Below are 10,022 nucleotides of genomic sequence, written 5' to 3'. Positions count from 1 at the left end.
CTCAGGAGCATCTGCAAGTTCCTCAGCTACACCAAATTCCTCAACTGGCCCCTCTCTGCTGAAGAAAAAGGCCACTGCTGGACGAGGCCTTCGACCAAGTCCTCACAAGAAGCAGGTCGCCTTTCAAGTGCCCTCTGATGACGATGAGGCTGATGATGAAGAACTTTCCGAAATCATCATAGACAGGCAGGCCAGGACCGCTAGAGCCAAAGGCAGCAATGTGCCAATGCTACTGGATCCAAAGTTGATCCTAGTCTTCATCGATTTATGGCACAAGGACCCAAACACGCCTTTGCCGGAGATGACCCTCACTCCTAGTCAAAGTCATGTTCTGACTGCCTTCATTTAAGAAGAGAAGTGGCAATTTGAAGAACGAAGAAGACTAAAGAAAGCGCAGTACAAGAAGCAGCTCTACCTAAAGGACAATGTCCTCACTCTTACCCCTAATCAACTCATTGCCTTGCAAGCTGAGATCAAGAAACTGAGTGATGAATGCAATCGCTACTATGCTGATTGGAAGGGCGCCAAGGTCCGGTTCGTCAAGCTGACAAAGACATTCACTTCAAGTGTTGCTGCTCCTATGCACACTGAAGTCACTCTGGCTGAAGCATATGCTCAGCCTACTGAAGAACATGCCAGCACCGCTGATGACAATCAGGATGCTGAAGAAAATGAAAGTACCAGGGCTGATGACTGCATTCTAGTCGCCGAAGAAATTGCCAGGGCATCCACTAGTGCTGCGCCTGAAGAAAGTGAAGAAGTCAGGGCAATTGCATCAGTTGCTCCTGAAGAAACTGAACCAAATTCCTCTGCTCCTCCTGTGCCTACACCAACTCCGATACTTCCATCTACATCACATGCGAAGAAGACCAAGGTTACAGAGCGTGTAGCTGTGAAGAAAAGGAAGGCATCAACTTCATCAGATTCTTCAGCTCAAAAGAAGATGAATCCTTTAACAAGCTCAATTAACAACCCAATTGATGTCGTTCCTATATCATTCATGCCATCAAAGGACCTTGTTCCTTTTGGTGAAGATTATGTGATTCCAAGTGAATCTGATGAAGAGAACCCTTCTGCTGCTTCGTCAGAGCAGTTGGATGAAGAAATTGAAGTGGATGCAATCCCTTCAACACCGGTTGTCTCCTCGCCTATGCCTCAATTCACTGCTAAAGAGGCTGGCGTTGAAGAAATAGAAGATGAGGATGTGGACATTGGCTGTACCACACCTGTGCTGAATGATGACTTTTGGGAAAGTCAGCACCCCAACTCTCCAATGTTCAGTCTACTTCAAGCAGTTCCTCAGTCCCCTGCTGTTGCTGAAGTACAAATGGGATCTGAAGAACCTCATGCAACCCCATTTGTCCATGAAGAAATTCCAGCCACTAGTGCTGAAGAAAATGCAAATGAAGAATTGGAGACCCAGGCCGCGGCTGAAGAAGAGCCTAAAATTCTTCAGTCTATGGATCCTGAGATTGTGATTCCTGAGGTGGTGATGCAATTGACTGACACTCCTGAGCCCAAGCCAAAGGATCCCTTCTCAAAGAAGCAGAAATTTAAGGCTGATGACTTCTTCGGCGAGCATGATTTCTTCACTGAATTCAATCCTTATGACAATGCTCGTCTTAGAAGGAAGCGTTTCTGGATTGCCAGCCAGGCCAATGTCTGAGCATATTCCTCACGTAGACATGGAATCAATGCTTTGCTTCTCTCAAGTCCTCGGTATGCTTCATGATGCAGGCTTGCTAAACTTTTGCTCAGACATTGTTGATTGGAATGAAGAGCTTATTCTTAAGTTCTATGCAACGCAGCACATCATAGGTGATGCTGATGATATCAACACTTGGGTGTTGGACTGGATGACTGAAAACACTAATTACAAGGCACCGGCCTCTGAATTACTTCATGCCCTGCCAATCAGTCCTCAACTTGAAGGTGCTCGTTGTTTGTACCAAGAGCATGAACTCAATGCTCATTACATGCAAGTGCTCATGAAGCCTCTGAAGCCTGGTCAAGCCCCAAGGACCAAATTCCTTGTGAAGGAATTGCTGTATGTGCCAACAACCGTCTATCGCATTTTGACGGAGACTATGAGTCCTATCAAAGGCCACGACTCATACGATGAGGAAATTGTTGGCATCATGAAGAATATGCTATTCAACATCATACATGGCATCCCTATCAATTATCATGATTTCTTCATGAGGACTCTGGCAAATGTTGCACTTTCACCGTTTGAGCTGAAGCCTTATGCTCCTTGGATTATGAGATTCCTCATAACAAGGTCTTCACTCAACTACAAATCTGACTTTCAGAATCACCTCAGCTACTTGCCACTGATTGAAGTCCTCAAGCGGACATATACCTCAGCTGATGAGAAGTGCAAGGGACCAGCTGTTATTGATGAAGGCATTCTTCCATTGGATGATCAGTTCCGCAAAGCTGCATCTTATTCCACCAATGATGATTCTTCCACTCATGATTCTGCTGCCAATGCATCCAAGCCAAATCCTCAAGCCACTGCTCCTCGTGTGATGACTGACCATGAGCTGCTTCTTAGTCTTCACCAGAAGGTGGATCGAAACCACAAATGGGTTAAGCTTCAGTTTGGCTCTATTCTTCACAACATGACTTCTACACATAATGCAGTGAAGAAAAACCATTACTACCTCCATGAAGTCTTCGATCGCACCTAGGCTATTCTGTCACATCTCTATGGTGAAGAAGATCTGAAGCAAATGGGTTTCAAGGAAGATTTTGACTGGTCTGCTCCTCCACCGAAGAGATTCAAGAAGGTCAAGGTTCCTTCCTTGGTCGCCAGTTCATCTTCTTCATCACGCGACACGGACGAGTATGAAGACTTGGACGACACTGCAGCAGGCCCTACAATGACACAAGACCCCAACAACGCTGGCTGCTCCATCATCATGATATTCTTCAGGGGTGTTAGTACTCATTTTGAACCCCTTTGGTCATTCGATGACAAAGGGGGAGAAATTTGAGTTAGTCTTCAAGCGGATCTATCTTATATGGGAATTTTGTTGCTAAGTTACAACTCTCGTTCTTCTGATGACTTTGCTGGACCGAGTTGTAAACTTAAACTCTATGGTGGGCTGATACTTTTGCTGAGTTCTTCTGCATGCTTATTCCTCACTAATGTCAATGCACGCATGCTGAATTACATCAGTCACCACATTTCATCATGCATTTCAAATTCTTCATATTATATGTCAAATACGTGTATGAATTACAAGATGTAGGGGGAGATCTCCATGATTATACTCTTCAAGTGTGCATTTCTTCAAAAGCAAATTCCTACACCTACCAACCCTTTGAGTGAAGCCATTGGAAATCTCATACGGTTCAGTCAATTTCTTCGGTGACAGAGACGAAGTTCTTCTGGTCACTGAGGAATTTGTTCTGACTGAGGAGTTAGGAATTCGCCAGTGCAGATTGCCTACACAGTGAGGAACATGATAGGCCTGAGGAATTTGAGAGTCAAAATTTCGACCAATGCTATGCTATGCGCCAGCTGTCCCAAAATATCTACCCACCTAATGGTCATATCATTGAAGGGCATTTATGTCTTATCATGTCGGGCTGTTCCCTAGTCTATAAATAGCCGCCCCCTACAACCATAGCTGGTTGGCTGCTCCGAGAGAAACTAACACTTGTCATTTGAGAGCATCCCATCCTACGGGGACTTTGAGCGAAAATCATCAAGTGAGGAAAACCCAAACCCAACACACCTACAACCCAAAGTGATTGAGCATCACTGAAGAGATTGATCATGTGTGGATCCGACGCTTGTTACCTCTGAAGACTGTGCTTCTTCCAGACGGTTAGCCGTCATGGTCTAGAGCATCCAAGAGGAATTGTGGATCACCGAGTGACCTAGTTTGTGAAGGTTTGTAAGTCACCTGAAGACTTACCATGAGTGATTGGGCGAGGTCTGTGTGTCCTCGAGTTTAAATACTCACCCACTCCAATCAGACGTACAACTGAGACAGCAGTTGGAACTGGTCTACCAAATCATTGTCTTCACCAAGCTTACTGGTTCTTTTTCCTGAACTCTTTCATTTCCTCATTTCTGTTGTTGTGTGCTTGTTCATATCTGTTTGAAGACTTTGACTGAAGACTTTCTCAATTTCCTCAGTTCAATTTCTTCAGTCTGTCCGTCTTCATCCTGTGTTATCCTGTGCTTACGCTTTCTGTACTCTCTGCTTGTCTTCATTTCATCATGATGACTATGCTTGTGTTCTTCTATGTTTACTTTTGAGTACTTATTCCGCTGCAAGTAGTTCTTCATTTGGGAATTTCCTCTCCAGCAAATTCCTCAGTGAAGAATTCATAAAAATTGCCTATTCACCCCCCCCCTCTAGTCGATATAACGCACTTTCAAGGGGCAATCTCCTGTTTTTGCAAATGTTTATACATCTTTGTTGAGGAGAAGCCTGAAGCCTGCCAGGGATAACGAGCGTTATGCAAGGTATTGACAAGCTGGTGGTATTGTTGGTAAGCCTGAGTAGATAGGGGAGTGTGAAATGCTCAACAGGATTATCATGCAGCACTAGATCTTTGGCAAAAATATGTTCATTCAAACTGAAGGAGAAGAGCTTTGGATATTTGTGTTTGAGAATGCCATTAAACGCGTTGTCGTGCCAGATCATGACTGTCTCTCGATTTCCTACTTTAGGTTCAACAATTGCCTTCTATTCATGGATCAGCTTAATAATACTTCTTCACCAAGTAGATCCATGACCTGCATCTCTATGTTTTTGATTGTTCAATTAGGGAATGAGCTATTACCTTAAAAATTCAATATATATCATTTACTACTCCCTCCATCCCAAAATAAGTGTCTCAACTTTGCACTAACTTTAGTACAAAGTTATACTAAGGTTGAGACACTTATTCTGGATGGAGCGATTATAATTTTACATATACATTCATCCAAGAAAAAATAATTTGATTTTTTGAAACACATAAATAAGTTTTAATTTTTTTAGTTCGAGCTCCTTAGAGCCCTGGAGAAGTTTTGGAGACCCAAACTGATTTACTCTTCGGGCATGGTTTGGCAAACATAAGGTTCGAGTGTTAATTTTGAAGAAACAATTCCATATGGATACATAGCAATCATAATCCATGCTGCAGTGTATTAGACTGGTCATCCGGTTCATGTATTTGACTCTAAAATTGAAAATTGTTATCTACTGGACGTGATAGGAAGTCGAGTCTGAGACAATGAGAGGCTAGAAGCGTATGATGTTCGGCAGGGACGCATGCATGTTATATAGTCATGACAGATTACAAGAAGGCGCAGGTTTTTGCTACAATAAGGCGCAGGTTGTTGCTAAATTAAACTTGACCTCTACTCCAAGCTATACCAAGATAAGATCTATCTAGCTAACAACCTGCGGCGCCAAATACATTGTATGCATTACAACACATACGTGACATGTTGTCACGTATTTCTATCTATACATTCTCTACAAACCTGTCGTTTAACATACTCCCTCAATCTTAACATGTCAAGGTTCAGATTGTTCTTGAAGGCTTGGAACTGTCAAACTTGTAGAGGCTTAGTGAAGCCATCAGCAACTTGATCTTCTGTTGGAATGAACTATATTTCTAGTAGTTTTTGTGCTACTCTTTCACGAACAAAATGATAGTCAATTTCTATATGCTTTGTTCTTGCATGAAATACATGATTTGCAAAAAGATAAGTTGCACCCAGAGTGTCACACCAAAGTTGTGACACATGTGATCTTCCAATGCCCAATTCATCAAGTAGGGTTTCTATCCACATTACCTCAGCAGTTGCATTAGCCAGTGACTCGTATTCTGCCTCAGTACTGGAATGTGACACTGTTGCTTGTTTCTTTGCATTCCAAGATATAAGATTAGACCCAAGAAAAACAACAAAACCTCCAGTAGACCTCCTGTCATCTGGGCAACCAACCCAGTCTGCATCAAAAAATGCACTTATTGCAGTTGATGGAGATCTACACAATTTTAGCCCTATTCCAGAACTTCCCTAAATATATCTTAATATCCTTTTTACTGTTGTCCAATGTACAGAAGTAGGAGCATGTAAGAATTGAAAACCTTTGTTTACAGCAAAAGATATATCAGGTCTAGTCAGAGTTAAGTACTGAAGTGCACCAACTATGCTCCTATACTTAGTCCCTTCTTCTGAACTTAGTATTTTCGCTTCATGCAATGACAGCTTATCAGTAGTTGACATAGGTGTTTTGGAAGGCTTACAATACTTCATGCCTACACGCTTGATTATATCTTTGGCATATTTTTCTTGAGTCCAACATAATACCATCATGCATCTTTCTAACTTCAATGCCTAGAAAATAATGCAACTCTCCCAGGTCCTTGAGTGCAAACTCACTTCTCAAGTTTCTTAACAAGGCCAAGGTAGCATCTTGAGATGAACTGGCAACAATTATATCATCAACATAAATTAACATATAAATGATCACCTTCCCTTTCTTGAAGAAGAACAGTGAAGTATCTCCTCTAGAGGCTCGAAAACCAAGTTGTTGAAGCTTCATGCTCAGTTTTGAATACCAGGCTCTGGATGCCTACTTTAAACCATACAAGGCCTTGTCCAACTTACATATATGGTGCGGTTTTGAGCCATCCTCAAATCTGGGTGGCTGCCGCATATAAACCTCTTCCTCGAGAACGCCATGTAGAAACGCATTCTGAACATCCAATTGACGAAGACTCCAATCCCTGGAAACAGCAATAGACAGAACAAGTCTGATAGTAGCAGCCTTAACAACTGGACTAAATGTATCTTCATAATCAATACCATAGCGTTGCTTGAAACCTTTAGCCACTAGTCTAGCCTTGTACCTGTCTATTGTGCCATCGGATTTTATTTTGACCTTGTACACCCACTTACAATCTATTACATTCCTCCCTTGCTTAGAGGGAACTAAGTGCCAAGTCTTGTTTCTCATGAGTGCATCATATTCTATATTCATAGCATTTTTCCAATCACGATTACTCAACACCTCTGTTAAACTTTCTGGTTCACCAGTGGAGGCAAAATTTGCAAACTTGAAATTCTTGTCATACCTTACCGTTCCATCTTTAAACTTTGATGGTTTCAAAATACCTCTTTGTGCACGTGTAGTCATACGTGCTGGTGTGTCATCATGTACTGGATCAACAGCCGCAGAAGATCTCGGCCCGCCTCCATCCAATGAAGCGTCTATGGGCGAATCCTCCTCGTCTACCATGCTCGAAACGCGAACGGGCACAGGTGACATGTTGCCTGGGCTTGGGGAGCACGCAGGTGGACCAGGCGACACGCCGCCCACTGCACGTGACGACGAAGGCACGCCTGGCCCTCTCGTACCGAAGCCTGACGCGTGGCGCGCACCAGAGGAGGGCGAGGGGACATCGGGTCCTCCCGACCAATCATTAGCCGGCCCACCTGACCGGTCTCCAAGGGAGGCAGGTGGCGTCAGGGGATCCGCCTGGGGATCCGTCGCCGCGTCAGCCTGCTTGCCGACACCGTATCTCGCGGGATTAACGCCCGCAGGCATATCTGCCTTGTGTCCCACGCCGCCAGGAGTTCTCTGTTGCTGCATAAAATCACAGTTTGGAGTGCCATTTTTTCACCGTTGTCTCCATTATGGTTAGGGTTATTAAACAAATGATCATCAACAGTGTTTTCACCCCCTTGATCAGTAGGATTTAATAGGTCTGGGGAAAGAAAAAGGATCTCAGCACGTAAACGTGCACCGGCGTTAGGATGAAGTGTAGCAAAGGGAAAAACGTTTTCATCAAATACAACGTCCCTAGAGGTATAAACACGTCCGGTGGAGATATCAAGGCACTTAAAACCTTTGTGGAGATTGTTGTACCCAAGGAAAGCAAATTGTTTCAATCGGAATTGGAGTTTATGATTATTCTAGGGTCGAAGATTGGGCCAGCAAGCACACCCAAATATGCGAAGAATAGAATAGTTGGGTTTTTCATGAAAGAGTCGTTCAAAAGGTGTTTCGAAGTTGATAACCTTGCTAGGAGTCCTATTTATCAAATAGGTTGCGGCAATGAAGGCTTCATCCCAAAACTTCAAAGGCATAGAAGCTTGGGCAAGAAGTGACAAGCCTACCTCAACTATGTGTCGATGTTTCCTCTCAGCTGACCCATTCTGTTGATGGGCGTGAGGACAAGAGACATGGTGAGATATGCCTATGCGGGTGAAAAAGGAGTTTAGTTTCACATACTCCCCACCCCAATCTGTTTGGAGAGCAAGAATCTTGCGATCAAACCGTCTTTCTACAAGATTTCGAAATCATGGAATTTCTGAAACACCTCAAACTTGTGTTTTATAAGATATATCCATGTAAATTTACTGAAATCATCTATGAAACTCACATAATATTGCTTTCTTCGTACTGTTTCAACAGCAGGACCCTAAACATCGGAAAACATGAGTTCTAGAGGAAACTTTGACTCACTTATTGAATTTGGATAAGGAAGTTGGTGATTTTTGCATCTTTGACAGGTGTCACATACAGACTCTTTATTGAAATCACTAGCACACGGGAGATTATTCTGACTAATGACTTTGCTAACAATAACTGAAGATGGATGTCCTAAGCATCGATGCCACCTATCCGGAGATATCTTGGTGGCACTTGTCACTTGCTTATTGACGCTGGTGCCTGTGTGCCTTACTGGGTAGAGACCTCGTCTACCCTTGCCTTGAAGGAGTACCTTCCTCATTCCCCGTTCCTTTACAAAAAAGAATAGGGATGAATTTCAACAAAGGTATTATTGTCAATGGCGAGACGACTAGCAGAGATGAGACTTTTGTTGGCTTCAGGTACATGAAGTATATTGTTTAAATAGAGATCACGGTCTAGGGTGTGAATAGCCGAATGACCAATGTGTTTAATAACCATACCTGAACCGCTTGCGGTGTGGATTTGCTCGTTGCCGTTGTAGCGGTCGCGCACGATTAGCTTCTCCAGGTCGCCGGTGATATGGTCGGTGGCACCACTGTCGAGATACCAGTTGGTGTCCACCCCATACTGTGGAGCTGCAAGATTCGCCGATTGCTCCTCCACAGCTTGGTAGGATTCATCATAGCGTTTCCAGCCTTTTCATGCCGGATGGCCCATCTTCCCGCAGATTTGGCACTGAACCCTGGGAGCGGAGGCATGGTTGTTGTAGTTGCCTCCGCCGCTGCCGTTGTTGCCGCCGTGCCCGCCGCCATGTCCATTGTTGCGGCCTCCTTGCTTGGAGTAGCCACGACCGCCGCGGTCACCACCATTGCCGGCTTGTCTGCGGCCGCGGTCACCACCGCCGCCGCCGCCGCCTTGTCTGCGGCCTCGGGTGGCAGCGTTGGCAGATGACGGCGATCCGCCACCACGGAGATTCAGCCTCGTCTCGAAGCTGAGCAGCTGAGAAAACAGCTCAGCTGTGGTGACTGGTTCTACCCTGGAGCACATGGCAGAAACCACAGGGTCGAACTCTTCGTCAAGTCCATCTAGGATGTGAGAGATAATATCTTCCTTGTCCACCCTCTTCTCTGCAGTGATCAGTTCGTCGCAGAGGGTTCTGATCTTCCCGACGTAGTCGGTGATGGATAGGTTGCCCATCTAGAAGTTTGCGAGGGCGATCCGGATGTTGGTGGTCTGAGAGCGGGTGCGAGATGCAAGCATCCCCTCAACCGTGTTCCACAACTCTGTCGAGGTATGACAGGATGTAACCTGGATGGCTATCTCATGAGGAAGAGTCGTCAGAAGATATGAGAAAACTTGTTGGTCTCACTACAGGAATCAGACAGTTTGCCGTCAGGCAAGTACAGACGGCAAAGGCTGAAATACAGACGGCAAAGACTTTGCCGTCACCTGGCTGACGGCAAAGTGTGACGGCAAAGGCAAAATCGGCAAAGAGTACATTGCCGTCAGCTTTTTATCAGGCAGACGGCAAAGTCTTTGCCGTCAGCCTACCACAAATTTGCCGTCTGCGGTGGAAATACCAGA

The 10,022-nt window shown here is 44.6% G+C and overlaps 1 pseudogene; it reads right to left on the bottom strand.

Moving 5' to 3' along the window:
* Window positions 1-9,421: 9,421 nt before the first annotated feature.
* LOC123073102 (uncharacterized) lies at window positions 9,422-9,560 on the bottom strand (annotated as a pseudogene).
* Window positions 9,561-10,022: the final 462 nt, after the last annotated feature.

The sequence above is a fragment of the Triticum aestivum genome, chromosome 3B, assembly GCF_018294505.1.
Source record: "Triticum aestivum cultivar Chinese Spring chromosome 3B, IWGSC CS RefSeq v2.1, whole genome shotgun sequence".
Lineage (NCBI taxonomy): Eukaryota > Viridiplantae > Streptophyta > Magnoliopsida > Poales > Poaceae > Triticum > Triticum aestivum.
Note: the sequence above shows the minus strand (reverse complement) of the source record. Positions and strands in the feature narration are given on the sequence as shown.